Here is a 20,028-nt window from a genome sequence, read left to right on the forward strand (position 1 = left end):
ATTTCAATATTATTTTTGTTTATATGGCATGTATCCAATGATAATAATAGATACACTGTTAGTGTATACAAAATAAACTCTTTCAACAATATAAAAGTGTTAACTTGTTTAACTTGCTAATTATATAATATATTTGGCTTTTGTTGTTGAGCATAAGTGATATTTAAAAACTTTTTACTATGAATATGCAAGTATTGATGGTTATGTGATCTTTCTTAACAAATAATAAACTATATTTAAATAAAGTCTTTTAGACGTTTAATTATTTTCTAATTCTCAATTATGAAAATATGATTTTTTTTTTTTAACTTAGGTACCGAGTCTGATACCTCCAGGAACGTGAACCCGCTTTGCCAAATACCCGGTCATTCGAGTACTCTGAGACCATGGACATAATTATGATTTAATTTTTTGTCAAATTAATAGAACTGGTTCGGATTACAAAGCTGTTAGTAGGAAAGGGCACCCGACCCATGAAACGTAATTAGGGACTGATACTTTCTCCTCTTTGCTCTTTGTTCATGGCTTAAGGCCCTTGTTATTAATTATTTAAACTCAAGTAAAAGATTCCATCAAACCAAAAAGAGAAAAAAAAAACAACGAAATAAAGATGACATAGATGACTAATTATAAATTATCAGTCCTTTTTTCCCTTTCACTTGAAAATGAAAGAAACTATTTTCGTGATAATAAAAATTTCTGTTCAACATTAATTTTTTTCCTTTCTTTTTTTTGGCCCCTTACATGCTCTTCTTCTCTCTTTCAACCTAGGCGAAAATTCCAAGAAAGTCTTACCTTATGGAAAGCAAAATTCTTTTAAATTAAAAAAAAAGGTCTAGGTGCAAGGTCTCTCTCTCTTAGTGGACAATGTTGGCATTGGTGGTTCTTAACTACAAAAAGAGCATGAAATAATTCATCCAGAAACCATAAAGTAATGAATTAAAAAATTCTTTGCTTTTCCAAATCGAGATGCAACTTTCTCATGATTCTAACACTGTCACCACTACATTGTTATTTGTTAATCTTTTCTTTCTTGCTCAGTTTGTTTGTTGAATAATTGAACATTCCACAAGAAAAATACATTCCACTAGCTTTGGAGAAGGCAAGATTTGTTAATATTTCTCCTTATGCTACACTAAAAATTTGAGAGTGAAATTGAGGAAGTGCCTTGCATAATAAGAGATGGAGATGACCTCCACTTGCATAGACACGATCTAATTGAGCTCATATGTAAGTAGATATTAATTATAATATTTTCCTTGAAGGAATTTAAAATAGATGATCACTGTTAATGTTAAAAAGCATGTCTACATATCATAAGGTTTAGGAGTATTTTTTTAATCAAACTACTTGATTTGATACTTTGATCAAACTGCTTGAGCTCAGTAGCCAATATTGAGACAGTTTCGCTGCTAAAAAGTTGGTTTGCGAGATTCGTTTGTAGTCCTACATAAGAGATAAATACAACACTATAAAAACCTTATCAATTCATTAGCTATATATAATATTATTAAATTTAACCACAAGAGAATATGAAAATGTTCTTGCAACGTATATCAATTAGCCCAAAATTGTTCAGGTGTCCCAAAACCTGAATATAGTTGCTCACACATTAAAAAAAAGGAGCAGGTTAGAATCACAAGGCCAGAGTGGTTACACATGGTGAATGAAATCTTCTCCCATCTAAAAACATTGCCCCTTGGCTAAAGCTTGAATTAAAGAATAAGAAAAGGGACCGTCCAGTAGCCATTCTTGACCAGAATGGTATCCAGTCTCCATCAACCTGTCGAATTCTGCACATGGACCCGCCGAATGTGGAAGAAAGACTAATGTTAAGAGTTGAATTGATTTCCAATAGCTGTAACAGTATATACTTGTATTAGCAATTTAGCATGCATTTCCGTTCTGACTTTTGAGACTACTGTGACTAGAGTGCTTTTGGTAAATTGAAAATTGAACTCTGAATCTATTAAATTATTTAATTATTAAATATTAAATTTGATATTTTAGAATATATGTCACATTAAGTGTTAATGATAAATGAATAATAAGTGTTATTACTTATTTTTTAGATAAAATTTTGTTAAGAAAATTCAGTGGTACTTAATTAATTCAAATGTTAATTTTTTGTTATCAAATGCATATGAACATGTTAAGATCCGAATTCATTAAATTTAAGTGTTGAATTGACTCATCAAACAAGACCTAATTCTCAATCAACTCGTGAAAATTTTCTATATGAGTAATAAGAATTGATATCAAACATTTAAAAATATGGGTATGCCTTACCCATGAACCCTGTGTTAAAAAGCAAGGAAAGGGAGGATTCTCTGGCCGTGCTTGACCCGAAGAACAACCAGTCTTCTTCTCTCCCATTTTCCAAATTGACACACTCAATGTTGAAGAAAGACTAATGAGAAGACTTTATCATATATATATATATATATATATATATATATATATATATATATATATTAAATTTTCTTTAACAAGGAAGAAATAGAATTACAAAGGTGTAATTTATCCTATATATATATATATTAAATTTTCTTTAACAAGGAAGAAATAGAATTTTTTTTTTTCAAAAGCGGAGAGGAGGAAGGATAATTAGATTCCAAGACTTCTAAATCTTAGAATTTCAACATTAGTTAATAAAATCATTTTAGGCTTTTAATATAAATAATTTTAACATTTTAAGTATTTCCAACGCAGAGGACGATATCCATCATTTTGACACTGTGCTTCAAAGCTTGGAGTCATGTACATTTTACCACACGATGATTATACGAAAATGCACTAAATTTTAAGGGGTTATACTATAATTTATTCATTTGTTTGTTGATGAATATAATAGGAAGGAGGCTGATCAGTCTAGACCATTAAACTGTCTCAAATTCACCACAACAACTCATCTTGCAAGTGAAAGTGTGCTAACACGCATATGTATTCACTCTTTTATTTTAATTTTTTTGAGGGATATTCTGAAGAACCAATCCCACTTTTACAGTTAAGAAGCCAGTGTATAGGTGCATATTGCTCCTACAATGACATTAATATTGTGAAAAACCACAGTAATTTTGGATGGATTATTAACTTTAGGTGCAAAATATACAAACTAATTTTTAAGGTACAATTTCATGGTAATTAGTAATTTTAAAGTGCAAACTATCCAGAAATAAAAATTTGAGATGCAAAGTGGAAATCATTCAAAAGGGTGTAAAGTGAAGTTGGTTGCTTATCAAGCAATCTTACAAGGAGGGAGGGTGAAAACAAGGAGTTTACTAAGGATTTTTGCGGTTAATTGATTAACATTTTATAGTTTTGCTCGTTCATATATCAAGGTTTGAGATATTTTGTTGTTGGCATATTTTGTGTAATTTCGTTTTGCTGAAGTTAGTGATGGTTGTGTACTATTTCTTTTCAAACTTGTGTCAATTTGTGTTGGTGTATTTTAATAAAATCTTAATTTTTTCCTTGACCAAATCATTACAAGGAGTTATAATAATTTATTTGGAAGTTATTTGAATTATAATTGTGGGAGTTTCATTACAAGGAGTTATAATAATTTATTTGGGAGTTATGGGAATTATAATTGTGGGAGTTACAATGCATTTTGAATGGAGTTATTGTACAATTATTTGAATTAGAGTTACAAATGAATTATTTGTTTCAAATGAGGAATTAATTGAGTCTTTATAACCCATTCAAATGTGGATTAATTTTTTAGGTTACAAATTCTACCAATTAACTACAATTTAATATGGAAAAACCGTTACACATTTTCAACCCCTTTTTCTTAAGGTTTTGTAGCCTATCAATAGTGAAATTCTTTGGAGAATTTGTGACACGCACTTCTTTTAACAAAAGATCATTCTAAATACTATTTTCCTCACACTCATTTCTTTCTCCCTCATTCTATTTTCTTTGGGCAAAGTAAGATATTGGGAAGCTTCTGTTTCTCTTGGTTGTGCAGATCAAAGGGAAGCAACAACTATAGAGTTGGACTGTTGTATCCTGGAGGCGGCGCGCTAGACCTTCTGCATCGGTTTAAAAAATACCGTAGGGGCGCGTATCGTCTTAAAGAGAGCGTTCTACGCGCCTCAGCCCTACTGAACTTTTTAGTAGCTGTCAATTCCAAGGTAGTCGGATTGAAGATCAGAAATTGTTCATCCAATAATTTTAAGATCTAGTTCGCACATCAACCCATGCCAAAATAACTTTTGATGGTATAAATTATTTGCATTTATTAATGCAATATTGAGGTATGAGATTTTGTTAATTTCTTTGTTAAATTCTACTAGAGAAATTACTGTTACTTATATGATTAATTTGGTCTAGGACCAACAATTTTAAGATGATCAGCCTCTTCACATAAGATAAGGTTATCGTTGCATGTTTTGCTTCTAAATAATCAAATCATAAAACTAACATAATCCCGACGATGAGAATCTTACATGGTGCATAACATAATCGGGACAAACTTTAATAAACAAGATATTTCATGTGAATGGTCATAATTATAGAGTCAGACTAGAAAGGATAATATCCATTGATTTTATGTGCTTTGGAGTCTGGTATCAATATTGTGTATGCGCCTATAAATAATTCGTAATATATACCTTTGAATCCAAGTTGCCTATTATTAACAGAATATCATGTATTTGATTGTTCAAGGGAACATGATACTTGCATGATGTCTTTGAATATCAGTAGACCAAATACAATAATTTTTTGCCATTTTTTGAGTTTTTAATATATGTTGTATGAAGCAACTATTTTGGCATGAGCTTGTCATGTTACATAGTGAACTTTCAATGTCTCCTATATTAACGGATTTATTCCGATTGAAAATTTTGGCATTGACATATAAATGATTAATTTGGTGATAAAGATATATACTCCATGAAATGCATGTATAACGTGGCCAGTTATTGTCTTAAGAATAGTGGTATCAAGCTGTATAAAAAAAAAACTACAATTATGAGGGTTCAAGTTATATTTAAATAGTGGGGGTTTAAAATTCTCTAGTTTTGTCTTGAATTGATATGGTTTTAGTCCAGCTTGAGGTTTGCATTTTCACAAGCAATAAATGGTATTGATAATACATGAAGAAAAGATTACACTGTCACCAAGGAAAAATTATATACATGGATAATAGATTTAGTGGCTTGAAGTTGTGAAATATAAAGTTATTAGCCATATAATTCTCAACAATTCTATTCTCTTGACTTGTATTTTGTTAAAATTCTGAATATGAACTTTTGAGTTGAAAATGTGATATTGTACATTGAAAAATATGTATTCGAGTCAAAGGCCATCAATTTGCAGGCAACCAACAACTTTTGGATTTGTATTAAATTATTTCATGTTGTTTGCTATGTGGTTATCTTTGTATTTAATGCAAACTGGAATACTTAATTTTCATGCCAAGCACAACTATAGTAAGACTATGCTTGGATGGAAACGCGGACAGTGGATGTTGACTAAGCTGGTAGCTATGAATTTTGAAACCCTTGAGATTTTTCATTATAAGGCTTGCATTACTTGCAAATTGAATTTTGAAATTAAAGCATAATAGTGCATTGACTATTATATTTTTTGAATTTTCTTAATCTCTAATTTGAGTTGTGTAGATTAAAAAGTGAGGCATGATTTGGATAGAGTTGAATTACTTATGAAGTTTTCTTGCAAAAGAAAATTCATTGAGGATTATGAGAGTGGCGGGTTACTAGATTACCAGCCACTGAGAAGATTACAGAAATGATGAAAATCAATATGGCTTTGCTTGATGTGAGCAAATATATGCCCACTCTACTTGCTCCTATTTTAAAAAAAATTTATATTCAAAGATTTTGAACTGGTTGTGAAATTGCTAAGTAATTTTAGATGTGTCTTGTTTATCTATGCACATGAAATCTAATGATGAGGTTTTAAGAATAAGTAATTGACTAAAGAATGCAATGCATTTTATTATTGCCTAATTGCATTCAAATTTAAAAGTTCATTACTTTAATGTGTACGATCTCATAGTTTTGAAGTATGCCTAAAAGACTTGTATATAAGTATTTTCTTGGTTTCGGTTTTCAACGTGATTGCCAAAAAAAAAAAAAAATGATGTGCAAAAGTATAAGTCTTATGACATTATAGTTCAAACAATTGTAAACCAGTAGGCCATCAACTTGAATTCAACTGCAGTCGAGATACACTAAACACAATGCATGTATGACTTGGAGTCAAGTTCAATTTCCAAGTCTATAGACAGCCTCATTTTAAACAATGATGATCTCAAAATATATGAATGACTTTGCAACTATTTAGTTGTTGAATGTGTGTGATTTTGAAAAAAAAAGAAGTCAAGTTTCTTGTTGATGTTAATGTGTGATTTGTACCCAATAAGATGGCTCTTATGCTTATGTACTACTTTGAGTGTATATCATTTTGAGTACCTAGAACACTATATCTGCACTGTCTTAACATATGAACTCCATAAGTAGTCTTGCATGAATAATTGTTAGAAATAGTGGGGGTATGTAATTACATGATAATATTGCATTCTTCAATTGAGTGCATGACTATGACACGTTGAAGAATAGTTCGTGTAATTTGAAATACTATGCAGATAAATATCTAAATAGTATCTGTAGAATTGAATGAATCATTTGTTAATGCTTTACCACTATGTGTTTATAAAAAAAAAATGTCAATGTATTCTTTATGCTAATATTCGGTACTTTATTGGTTATCAATATAAATTTCATCTTTTATTAGATTGTTTTGTGGCATATACTCCCAATGATTTTGCACAAGGTAATGTTGCCTAAAATTGTAATTGTTACCTCTGTTTTCAGTCTTAAATTAGTGAGTACCATTTTACAATTCCTTCTAGTTTGTTGAAAAAGTTCAAACTTGGGAGGATGTTAATTTTTGTGATAGTTAAAAGCTACTGAACAGTACTCCAGGCACTTGATATGGATTGGTTATGATAAATAGTGGGGTGTCTAAATCCAATGGCTAATATAGAACGTGACTTTTAAATGCTATATGCATTTACTTTACCATCTTGGTACAGACTTTGAAATTTGATTGTGAGATTATCTTGAGAATTATATTATGAGTTTCTTATTCCTCGGTTTGAGTGTGCAGATTAGTGGTGACCAATAAATGTTGCGTAATGCCAAGGTTTTAAAAACACAATGGTAATAGAAGTGGTGAAAAAAAAAATAAAGGTGATATCATTTTATTACTCAATTTATGAGTATAACTTTTCGATTTATTTTGACTCTTATTTTGAGCTGTGCAGACTAGCACTCACTAAAAAGTATGATCTGATGTGAAGGTATTCGAAATATTTTCTTGGTATTTTTGCAAAAGCAAAATTAACCATGAAGATTTTGAGAATGGCTTCTAGTGCACTACTAGGTTACAGCCCATTGAGATAAAATTGAAAATTTGAATATGAGCAAATATATGCCTATATTATTTGGCAAATATAAATGGATGAGAAATTTTCTCACCAAAGATTGGTTCAATGTATCTGAACCACTAAGAGAGATTATTTTAAAATAAATTCGGGGATATCATATCTTTGCTATTTTATTGTGTAAAATCTCAAGCTTGAGTCAAAGATATGATACACATCAAGGGGAATGGGACTTGATGCCAAAATTTTAAATTGGAACCATCTATGAGGATACAACTACCTAGGGGCTGGAGATCCCAAGAACTAGGTCAGAGACAAACGAATCATAGAATGGTTTGGGTGAAAAGCATGCATATATTATCACTACAAGAAAATTGTTCATCAGTGACAACACAAAGTCATCACAGAACATACAAATATCGTCACAAATACCTTTTATTGACGACTTTTTGATCGTCACAAAGTCGTCACTAAATCCCCGTCGGTAAAAGTAAATAGTGACGACCTAAAATGTCGTCACTAAATAGTTCTCATTAGTGACGACTTTAAGTAGAGCATTTTTGACAAAAGATCAAGTCGTCAATAAAACACTTCCAGATTGTCGTCACTAATGACAACTATTTAGTGACGACCTGAAATGTCGTCACTAAATAGTTGTCATTAGTGACAACAATCCGGAAGTGTTTTATTGACGAATTGACCTTTTGTCAAAAATGCTCTACTTAAGGTCGTCACTAAAAAGCACCGAAAGCCATTGTATATAACTATTTTACTGACAACAATTGTCGTCACAAATGTAACTTAGATTTAGTGACAGTCTCTGTTGTGACAAGGAGTTTTTATTTTCTATTTTGTGACAACTTTTTTTTGTCATTAGATAATTTCTCAATAGCTTAATAGTCATAATTTGGCCTGTAATCATTGCTAAATCATTGATTTTAAACAAACCATACAAATAAACATGAACGATTGATAACCAAAAGTATTTGCATTAGATTACATGGTAATAATATAGCATTCTCAAATGCCAAATTCAAGTGTACATTGCCCAACTAATGCCTACAAAAATAACATTTGTCCAAAATATCACTTGTAAATAAGGTACATTTACAAAAGCAATCACAGTTTAAGAAATTGAAGAACATCTAAATGAACCACTCCATGAGCAAAAGGCAATTTGTCTTCAACATTTTTCAACCATAACCATAGATATCTTCCAAAAGCTAGTATGAATAGCATTTATCTGTCATAAAAGAGTAAAAGAAGTAGGTAAGGGGAGGAGTACAATAATAAAGAACAAGTAATGAGGCTTAGATTATTAAGACAAAAATTACAATTCATTAAGAACCTCATATAATTTGGGCCCACATATTACAACACCAGCAAGAAGTTAGAAATCACAGTCCAATCTATACAAATACAACACTGCATAAGCTCAACTAAAGAGCTCTCTAAAACAGTTTTTTTTTATTTTCTTTCTTCTTCTTTAAATAGCTCAACTTATTGAACAATTAAATTGGACTCCCACAGTAATTATTGTTTAATCTTTATGCTTTTGGTTGTTTATATATTAAAACACAGAAAGCAACTTATTGTACGAGGTGTGAATACAGGAGGTACTAGCCCTCTTTGATTTTAGGAGTTTATGCTTCATAAATCATGAAGGAAACGATGCCTCTGTAGGATTAAACTGTGCAAAGAGAATGAGCTATTTGCCTCACAATGTGAAAGTGAAGACCATCTAAACAGGTGAAACCAATCAAAGTTCACAAACGCCCCCTTTGCATTATATTCATTTCTTTCAAGTCACTACATAGGCAAAAAGAAGATTGCTATCCATGCATGGTCTGTCGCTTGTACTTGGAAATAATATACTATTGCAGATGAACAATCAGATTTTTACCTCTCTATTGATAAACTAACAGCACTATATACATGATACCTAGATATTTCCCAAAGAATAAGTTCAGATAACAATGATGCATAACATCAGCCCCAAAAAATGTTATTACACAACCATCAGCCCCATAACCATAACCATAAACTACACAACCATAACAAAAAATAGTCCACAATGATGGATAACATCAGCCCCAAAAAATGTTATTACCAGCTATTACCAAAAAACAGTCCACAATGACCACAAGTTACCAAAAACAAATCACAGGTTTGCTATTACCACAATGAGCTTCTAGCTGTAACTCCTTCATTTTGCTCTACAATCACAGGTTTGCTATTATTGATATATGCATAAGAGACATGAAGCATTGGTATTCAGTTGAAAGTGATATTCTTAGAGGGGTTCAAATGCAACCAAATAGGGACTTAACTGAATGAATTATGGATGTTTTAGGGTCGAATTACGAAGTTCAGGAACTCTGGGGCTAAATTACAAAAAAGAAAATGGAATGACCGGAATTGCAAATTTAAGCAAACGATCGTCTTCCCCAAGCAGATTAGGCATCAATCTTCTATTTAGACCTTCACTCGGGCATTTTAACAAACAGTACATGGGCATAGAAGGATCCAGCACTTTTTGCTCAATTGGGCTGTAATTAGCCCCCCAAAATTTGTCAAAACACAAGAGATTTCAGTCCAAACAACATACCATAGCATACAATCTAAAATCGTTAGCAATCAACATGAAGTTGGCACTGAACAAACGCACGGCAAACATGCTTTGAGACTTTTCAATGTTCATACTAAAAATGGAAAACTAAAATTCAAAGAAGGCAGACGGCTTACAGCGTTTGCTTGGCGAAGTCTGCAGGCGATGGTGATGGTCGAAGGAAGGTACGAATGATCAGGCGGCTGTAGCTGCCATGGTAGCCGCGCTGGAGCTGGGCGCCAGTGGTGGGTGGCAACATGAAATCGAGGAGCGACAGTGAGAGAGAAAGGCCGTGCGGGAAGGGGAGATGCGTCAGGCAGCTAGGCGGCGCACGAAATGGAGGTGCCGTGGCGGAACTTGGAGGCGGCGGAAATTGGATGAGAGCAGAGTGACGGCAGCTATGGAGATTGCGCGCTGTGATGGCCGATGAGCGGCTGTTGCTCTGTATTTTCTTTGTGTCCCCTCTAGGCCAAGACCTTTCTCTGTTTCTGGTTTCACTTCCTCAATCACCAGCCCCCAAATGAAACTTTAGTCTTTTCCTTCGTTCCCCTGCCGATGTCCCCCTTTTCTTCCTCGACATAAATAGAGGGGGCAAAAGATTGGAAAAAAAAAGGAGAGAAGAAAATGTAGTAGCATGGCTAACAATTTGACAGACGTTTAAGACTCGAATAGACAGCTTCTCAAACCTGATCGATGCACCAATCAAGCGGACTCCTCTTCGAAATAACGGACATCCAACTCAATGACCAATCACGTTTGCAGAAATGAACTTGAAACAAATCAGCCACAGGTTAGATGAATCGAGTCGAGTGGGGGGAGTTCCGAGCACAACATAGCTATGATAGCATCTAATAATCAAGAGCTGCTAAAAGATTTTGGGCAGAAATTTGCAAAAAATATTGTAGAATATTAGGGATTTGGAAAAATTGGGGAAAATGTATAGGAGAGAGAAAAATGAACCTTTCCAATGAAAACCTTGCCCTTTAATGCTGGACAGCCATGGTGATGCTAGTGAGAAGCCAGAGAACGGATTTGTTGTGTGGGTGAAGGTATCAGGTGTCGTGCGGAAGCTCTGTTTTGTGCTCAGTGCAGAAGCTTGTTTGTTTCAGCTCGGTGAAAGTTTGTGTTGCTCAAGTGTTCCGTTGCTTTAACTCAGACCAAGTGTTCCGTTGCTTTTGTTTTCAGAATGTGTTCCGCTGCTTTGGTCTTTGCTTTGCTTTGGATATTATTTTTGTTGCGCGGCACTTTCACTATGATTTGATCAAAATTTTGACTTCACTCATTTTCCCTCCATTTGATACCAAAAATCATGTTTTTTTCTGGATTTGTAATATGGTTTGAACCATAGATTTTAATGCTATAGTATTATTCTTTATTTTTTAGGAAAAAATAAAAATTTTCATCAACATAGGTGGCAAAATTTGTTAATTTCATATAATTGAAATGTACTTTTATAATTTGCTAATATTTTATACTAATTTCTTATAATTGCAGCACTAAAGAACATCATGTAATTGAAAATAATTAAACTCAAATTATATGGTTATAACATAGTTTCAATAAAAATAATCATTTTCCCAACATTTGAGACCAATCATCATGCTTTTTTTTATTTTTAATTTGGTTTGAAGCATAGATTTTATTGCTATAGTATTATTCTTTATTTTTTAGTACAAAAACACAAATTTTCATCAATATAGGTGGCAAAATTTGTTAATTACATATAAGTGAAAATATACTTTTATAATTTGCAAATATTTTAGCCCTGCAATTTTTATAATTGCAGCACTAAAGTACATCATTAATTGAAAATAACGAAAGTCAAATTCTATGGTTATAACAGACTTTCATTAAAAATAATCAAATGCTATTAATAAGACATTATTGTTAAGTCAAAATCAAAGAAAATTTAGTGATGACATAATGTTATCACTAATTTATTCAAGATTATAATGACAAGAAAAGTCGTCACTAATTAAATTGCTAGTTTTTAATATTGTCAATTGCTAGTTTTTAATACTTTTGTGAAAATATTGATAATGGTTGAGAAAATTTTGTTACATTACTGCAAGTGATAAATGTACTTTTGTTCTTTTTCAAACATTTATTTTAATGTTTAATTTTGTTTAAAACTATTGTACTAGTATAGATTTGCAAAACAAAACTTAAGTTCTCAATAGTTAAAAAATTCATTACAGAGAAAACACAAAGTAGTAGTTGCAAAATGTGTATAAATTACAGATATTTTAATGTGTATAAATTACAGTTTATTTTAATGTTTAATTTTGTTTGAAACTATTTTACTAGTATAGATTTGCAAGACATAGATTTATGGGTAATTTCTTTTTTTTTTGCTTTCACATATTTAATTTATGTTAAATACAAAACCTACCAGTTTCCCTTTCATAAAAATATTAGTGCAACACTTTTTGAATTTTACTTACAAACATTTATGTATTTAACATAAATTAAATGATTCAGAGTGAAATGCCCATAAAGAGCAGAATATTTGTTCATGTAATGGAGGAAACCCACAAAGAGTTGGTACTTTATGGGCCATTTCTTTTTTTAAAAAAATTTAATTTATGTTGAAAAGATAACCTGCCAGTTTTCGTTTTGTAAGAAATCAGTGTAACACTTTTTGAATTTTACTTACAAACATTTATAAATTTATCATAAATTATATGTTTGAGAGTAAAATGCCCATAAAAAGTTGGTACTTTGAATAGATAATGCTCATTTGCCCATAAACTACACTCCCTGAAGGCTATTTTGTTAATTACTTTGTAGTACTTTGTTATTCCTTTGCTAATACTACTTGGCATGTAGTACAAAGGATAAATCTGGCATAAATTTCTTATTCCATTGATAAAAAGACCTGCCTGCCTTATAACTATTGTAATGAAAGATATATCTTTAGAGTTTATAACAAATTATTACTTAAGTTTGAGAAAATTATAAAATATTTATGCATAGTTTATCAAGATACCATTCGCAATTTCCTAATAAAAAAATAGGGGCTAAATTGTAAAAGCTAGGGTGCCATAATAGAAATAATAAAATTGGTGTATTACATATGGGGGTTAAATTGCAAAAGTTAGAGTGCCATAGTAGAATTAATGAAATTGGTGAATTACATATGGGGCTAAATTACAAAAGTTAGGGAGTAATAATAGAATTAAAGAAATCGGTGCACTACATATGTGGCTAAATTGTAAAAGTTAAGGTATCATAATGGAAATAATGGAATTTTTTACAACATTTGGGGCTAAATCGCAAAAGTTAGGGTGGCACAGTAGAATTACAGAAAGTGACTTAGAAATAAGTACTTTAAACAGTGACGATTAATTCTTGTCACTAAATCCAAATCGGTAGAGTGACAGTGACGATATTAGAAGTTGTCACTATATAGATCATTTTAGTGACAACTTTTTCAAGGTCGTCACTGAAGACTTAGTTGCTTTGAGCAATTATGACAACTTTCCTTGTCGTCACTAAACAACCACGTTTTGTGACGACTTTTGTCGTCACTAAAAAATGTTGTCACTAATGACCATATTTCTTGCAGTGTAGTTTGTGACGAAAATAACGGGTCGTCACTAAACATTTAGTTGCTTTGATGCAATTATGACAACTTTAGGTGTCGCGACTAAAGAAGCTCCTTTTGTGACGACTTATTGTCATCACTACAAAATGTTGTCACTAATAACTTTTTTTTTTAGTGATCAGTGACGACAACAAAAAAGTCGTCCGTAAATAGGCCAAGCAATAGTGATGATGTTCTTAATGTCGTCACTATTGTGTGTTCTAAATACTCCCGCGCTCTTGCTAAATCTTGGTGGGAATTTACTAGTCGTCACAAATGAGTTGGCTCCCATTAGAGGTTTGTGACGAGTTAGAAAGTCGTCAATAAAGGATCCACTTTTGTGACAACTTTTTTTCGTCACAGAGAAAAGTTGTCACTGATGACCAATTTTCTTGTAGTGTATAAAATTGTTAAATCCCTTCCCATGGTGTAGAGCATGCTCGTGATTCTATGACGAAGGAAAGGTTAAGATTTGATATAAATCTTTTAATGAGTTCTATAGTCCTTTATGGGTGGAATGCCTTAGTCATAGGGGTATTCTTGATAGACTCACCTATATGAGTGTGGAAGTAAAGGCAGCTTCCTATGAGAATTTGGCTAATTCTCTAAAGCACTCGTGAATCTGGGATAAAGCACAAGGCCATAATGTGCTGGCTTAAGAAGCTTGTTAATTAATATCTTGAATATCATGTGTGTGACATAATCTTACATATCTTAAAGTACTCTTAGTTTCAAGGCTATAGTCCACTTTGACTCTAATATGGGGATTATGGAAACACTAAATGAAGGTTTCAAGGCAATGCCACTTTCATTATGCCTGATGTTCTCACTTTGTCCAAATCTTTATTCTTCTCAAATTTTATTAAAATAAGTGGGGGAATGTTGGTGTATTTTAATAAAATCTTAATTTTTTCCTTGACCAAATCATTACAAGGAGTTATAATAATTTATTTGGAAGTTATTTGAAATTATAATTGTGGGAGTTTCATTACAAGGAGTTATAATAATTTATTTGGTGTGAGGATCTCAAAATTTCATTAATTTTTGAAAATTAAAATCAAAATATTATTTAAATGTTGAAATTATTAAATAATATGTATTTATATTTAATAATGCGTATTTATATTAGTAATGATGTTTTCACTTATAAAAATGTTATATTTTAATTTACATGAATTTTTAAAAATTTATTTGACGGTTCGCGTTCGACTAAGCATTAGGGTAAATTTTTACGCACTGACGCGCAATGTAGCACTAAGTTGAAATGTAGGATATGTAGAGGTTATAAAAAAAATGTACAACTAAGTTGAGGATGTGTTAAATGGGTAATTCCTACCAGTAGATAAAATTCTCGCGCGTAAACGCGATTCAATTCAAAATTTTCCCACCGTTATTAGCATGCCCAAAAGTCAATTAGACTACTCCCTAGACTACCCCAATTTTCCTCCCATCTTGTCACCAGCTACCACCCTTTTCTTACCCCTCTAAACTTCCGCTCCTCTGCTGCAAGAAGAAGCAGAAACCGCTGCCTTCCAAGCTCCAACAGCCTCTCATCTTCAGCCACTCACACCCAGTCTTCAAGCTTCCATTTTTAGCTTCCACCTCCACTTCTTGCAGCTGTCCAGATCGAGCAAGAGGAAGGAGAGGATCGTTGTTGCTGCTGCTACTCTCGCTGCTCCTGCCGCTGCTACTACTGCTGGGTTGTTCGGACCAGGGTGAAGAAGAAAAACCAGCTTCCTATTTCTTCCTTCCACCAACCACAGAACCACCTCAAGCTCACCAAAAACCCCAGAACCCCAGCCCTCTTCATCTTCAGTCGCTGCTGTGCTGCTGCGGTGACTGGCCAGACCGAGAGGGAAACAGAGAGCAAGAGAGCCGGCTGATCCTCTATGGTTCTAGGAGCAACTTGAGGAACTAGACAATACATTTAGCTGGTAAACAACCCACTTGAAGGTAACAAACTCCAGCTTAGCACCTTAGCCAAAAATTTCAGATATTACAGCTTGTGGTTCATGAAATGTTAACTTGCGTTGGTGAAACTTGTTGGGTTGCTGAACCTCTAAGCTAATGATTGATGAAGCTAGAGGTGTTTTATGTGTTTATATGTGTGTTTTGTGGTGGGTAAATGTTTGGGAAATTTTAAGAATGAAAATGGAGAGCTGGCCGAAATGGGAAGGCAAAATTCCAGCTTGGTTACCGGTTGTTGTTTTGCAATTTTTACTTAGGTAATGAACTGGATTGCTTGTTGGGAGGTTAGACTAGTTAGTTGTGATTGTTATGGACTTAAAGTATGACTTATACGTTGAAAATGGTTGAGCAAAAAGAAGAGAAAATTCTGCTCTGCTATAGCCGCACAAACAGGCTTGACTTTCTTCCATTGTTACTCGAATTCTTGAGCTGGATTTTGTGAAGTTATTGGATTATTTAAATCATGTATATGTTCACCTATACGTGTAGAGTAGTTTTGGTGAAAATGCAGCTTTGGTACAATGGGAAATTTCATTGAAAAATCAAAGAGAAAAATGCCCTTTGAGCTACCCGAAAATTCTGGAAATTTTCCAGATTTTGGTCGAATTTTTGGGGGTTGATTTCGACAAATTTGTGAACTATTTGGGCTGTATACATGTTTACCAATATGTGTAGTATTGTTTGGGGGAAAATGTAGCTTTTGGGTAGTTGAAAAGTTTTGGACAAATTGAAGAGGAAATGGACTGCTTGTATCGAATGCACTTGAAAATTTTCCCAGCTTTGCATGAGACATGTTGAATAATTTTCACGTTAACATGAACCCAATTTGACTTGTGTTTAGTTAAGGGGTGTGTATAGCTCCATTTGGGGACAAAATCTAGTAGAGTTTACGTTCAAAAGTGGGCCAAAATTTTATTCTTCACGAGGCTACCAAAACAGAAATTTTGTTTGAAATTAGAAATGATTTTGACGTTTGGATTTCATTTTGATTAAATGTGGACTAAATTGTCCCGAAAATGTTTTCTAGCATTAACCTTTGTTACTAGGTCCACTTCGAGTCAATAACCTTGAATTTTATTAGACCAAATGCCCTATTTCGAGAAATATGCCAAATCTGGAAATTTTCTTGAAAACTCAAGTTTTTGCCTTCATAAAAAAAAAATCCTTGAACCAAGTTGGTCAATGGAATTTGGCAAACTTAAGGAGTTTCTATTTTATAGAAATTCCAACGACTAGTTTTAACTTGGTTATTGGAATATTTGACGAATTTAGCAAGTTTTTGGTTTTAAAGAAACCTCAAAATTTAATTTCACTCGAAATTTGTGGATTTCACTTTGAGAAAACGATTAATACTAGTTTGGGATTTTTGAGTGAAATTAAATGCTAGTTGACTCGAGTTAAATTCGCCAACTCAAAAGTGGAAATTTACGTGAATTATTTGTATGATTTTAGGAGTTGGTGAAGAGCACAATCTCGATCAAAGTTTGGAATTCTAGACTCTTCACTTGAGGTGAGTGTCTCTTGCATGAATCGTGTTTACCTGTTAGTTGAACTACTTGTTAAAAGTACTTGCTAGAGGTATCATGAAATGTTATATGCTATGTGATTGTGTGAAATGCCACAAGTACAAGTGTTGCAAGGTCGATTGGAGCGTGGTCTCGTCGACTAAATAAACCAAACGGATGCACGTACCACGCTCTATTAGAGTGGGAGGTACCTCTCTGCCGTCTTGGTAAAAGTGCTTGCAAAATTTGTGTTGGAGTCGGGCCCGAAAATAAGGGGGAAGTCGTTGCTAGGAGACAAGTAGGGTAGGAAATATTCTATATGGAGGTTAGGTAGTGAAAGTTGACGGAGTGTCAACTACTAAAAATTTCCTGATCAAGCGCGTGGTCTTTGGCTCCTGAGAGCCCCATATCCTTTTCTTGTCATGTTACTTCGATTTCCTAAATTGTTAATTGCTTACTTGTCCATTTGTACTTGTTAAATTGTCCCATGTGAATTGCATGTTTCGAGGCACCACTGAGCTATTGGCTCATCCCTTCCAATTTGTTTTCCTTGACAGGTTCTGAATTGCATGAAGTCTTGGAGAACTAGAAAAGAAATGTTATATTTTGAATGCCCATTTTTGTATTTGTACTTTGGGAAAACTTTAGTATCTTTTGGATGACTTTTGTGTCGTTGGGAAAATGTGAATCCTGTGGTGCTTCTGTGCCCTGGATTAGGAATTTTAAATTGTAAATAAAGTTGAATTTAAGTATTTTAAGTTCAACATTTTCTTTGATGCTTGAAATTGTACTTTTGGACAGAGTAAGTTGAATGGTACGGTTTGTTTAAGTACTTGGCTTATGCGAGAAGTAAAGTTTATTTACGAATTATATTTGATGATGTTAGATGATTGAGTGAGTGAGTCCCAGCGAGAGTTGGACAGGCGACTCGCCGAACCCTCTGATTCGCCTTAGGGGGAGGTGGGGCCGCCACATTTGGGAGTTATGGGAATTATAATTGTGGGAGTTACAATGCATTTTGAATGGAGTTATTATACAATTATTTGAATTAGAGTTACAAATGAATTATTTGTTTCAAATGAGGAATTAATTGAGTCTTTATAACCCATTCAAATGTGATTAATTTTTTAGGTTACAAATTCTACCAATTAACTACAATTTAATATGGAAAAACCGTTACACATTTTCAACCCCTTTTTCTTAAGGTTTTGTAGCCTATAAATAGTGAAATTCTTTGGAGAATTTGTGACACGTAATTCTCTTAACAAAAGATCATTCTAAATACTATTTTCCTCACACTCATTTATTTCTCCCTCATTCTATTTTCTTTGGGCAAAGTCAGATATTGGGAAGCTTTTGTTTCTCTTGGTTGTGCAGATCAAAGGGAAGCAACAACTATAGAGTTGGGCTGTTGTATCCTGGAGGCGGCGCGCTAGACCTTCTGCATCGGTTTAAAAAATACCGTAGGGGCGCGTATCGTCTTAAAGAGAGCGTTCTACGCGCCTCAGCCCTACCGAACTTTTTAGTAGCTGTCAATTCTAAAGTGGTCGGATTGAAGATCAGAAGTTGTTCATCCAATAATTTTAAGATCTAGTTCGCACATCAACCCATGCCAAAATAACTTTTGATTGTACAAATTATTTGCATTTATTAATGCAATATTGAGGTATGAGATTTTGTTAATTTCTTTGTTAAATTCTACTAGAGAAATTACTGTTACTTATATGATTAATTTGGTCTAGGACCAACAATTTGAGATCAAGGAACTTTGTTATCTTTTTTTTTTTTTCAAACTCCACCATTTTGACAGAATTGATTAACAATTTATGTTTTGAGCTCATGAGATTTGAATAATTTTAAAAGTCTCTATTTCTTGGGTTGGAATTATGTTATAGATGGTAATATTCCAACAGTGCAATTATGTGCTATATGATGACGGTCACTGATATCTTGGGTTGGAAATTTCAACCTGCTACTAAGATTGATTTTGCTAAATTAGTTTTGAGTTGTAGCAATATTCTTAATTTTACAGGAGTCCTCTTGCATGGATTTGGAAAGTTGAACCAAGCATTTTCTTCGGTTGTGTTCTCAAAACAGACTAGCCTCGAGAGAACTCCTGCGTTTTTTGCGGGCAAGGAGTCTAAACATATAAATTAGGAGGTGTCCTAAACTCCTTTCTTTGGATGGCTACATCTTTTCCTGTCAATTCCCCTTCTTTTGGGTGGCTCAATTAGATTCCATTAGTTGGCTAAATTTTGGTTGTAAAAAATTCTCAACTGTTAAGCACTTTAATGTTCTTTGGTTTCCTCTTTTTCCCGTTGTCTGTTGGGTTCTATGGTATGATAGGAATAAATTTTTGTTTGATTGTAAGTAATAAAGATTTGCAAGTTTATATAACACAGGCCATTTATTTTGATCAGAGAAACCCAAAAAATCGTAAACATTGATTCGATCTGAACCTCGAATTTATGGTACTCGAATCGGTTTTAATATGTGTAGTTCGGGTAGCAGCAAATCGGATTAATAACAGAGTATGTCCTGTCGCAATTCTAAGGCTTTGAAAATCGTAGATACCTGACCCAATTCATACGTAAGGATGTATTTATAATTTTGTCCATTAAAACTAAAATTAATAGAGAAATATATAATCATCTTTCATCAAATATATATATTTGAGATGATATACTTGACTATCTCAACAATATAAAAGTCTTAACTTGCTAATTATATAATATATTTAGCTTTTGTTGCTGAGAATAAGTGATATTTACAGACATGTTTTTAACTATGAATATGCAAGTGTTGATGGTTATGCGATCTTTCTTAACAAATAATGAATTATATTTACATAAAGTCTTTTAGGTGTTTACTTATTTTCTAATTCTCAATTATGAAAATATGATTTCTTTTTTAACTTTGGTACCGAGTCTAGTACCTCCGG

General features: G+C 33.0%; 1 long non-coding RNA gene across 1 annotated transcript; it reads left to right on the forward strand.

Moving 5' to 3' along the window:
* The first annotated feature begins 15,548 nt into the window (after nt 1-15,548).
* LOC113764701 lies at nt 15,549-17,704 on the forward strand. The gene is made up of 3 exons (XR_003467679.1): nt 15,549-15,567; nt 17,035-17,092; nt 17,645-17,704. It is a non-coding gene; the product is annotated as an uncharacterized LOC113764701 (long non-coding RNA).
* Nucleotides 17,705-20,028: the final 2,324 nt, after the last annotated feature.

The sequence above is a fragment of the Coffea eugenioides genome, chromosome 3, assembly GCF_003713205.1.
Source record: "Coffea eugenioides isolate CCC68of chromosome 3, Ceug_1.0, whole genome shotgun sequence".
Taxonomy (NCBI): Eukaryota; Viridiplantae; Streptophyta; class Magnoliopsida; order Gentianales; family Rubiaceae; genus Coffea; species Coffea eugenioides.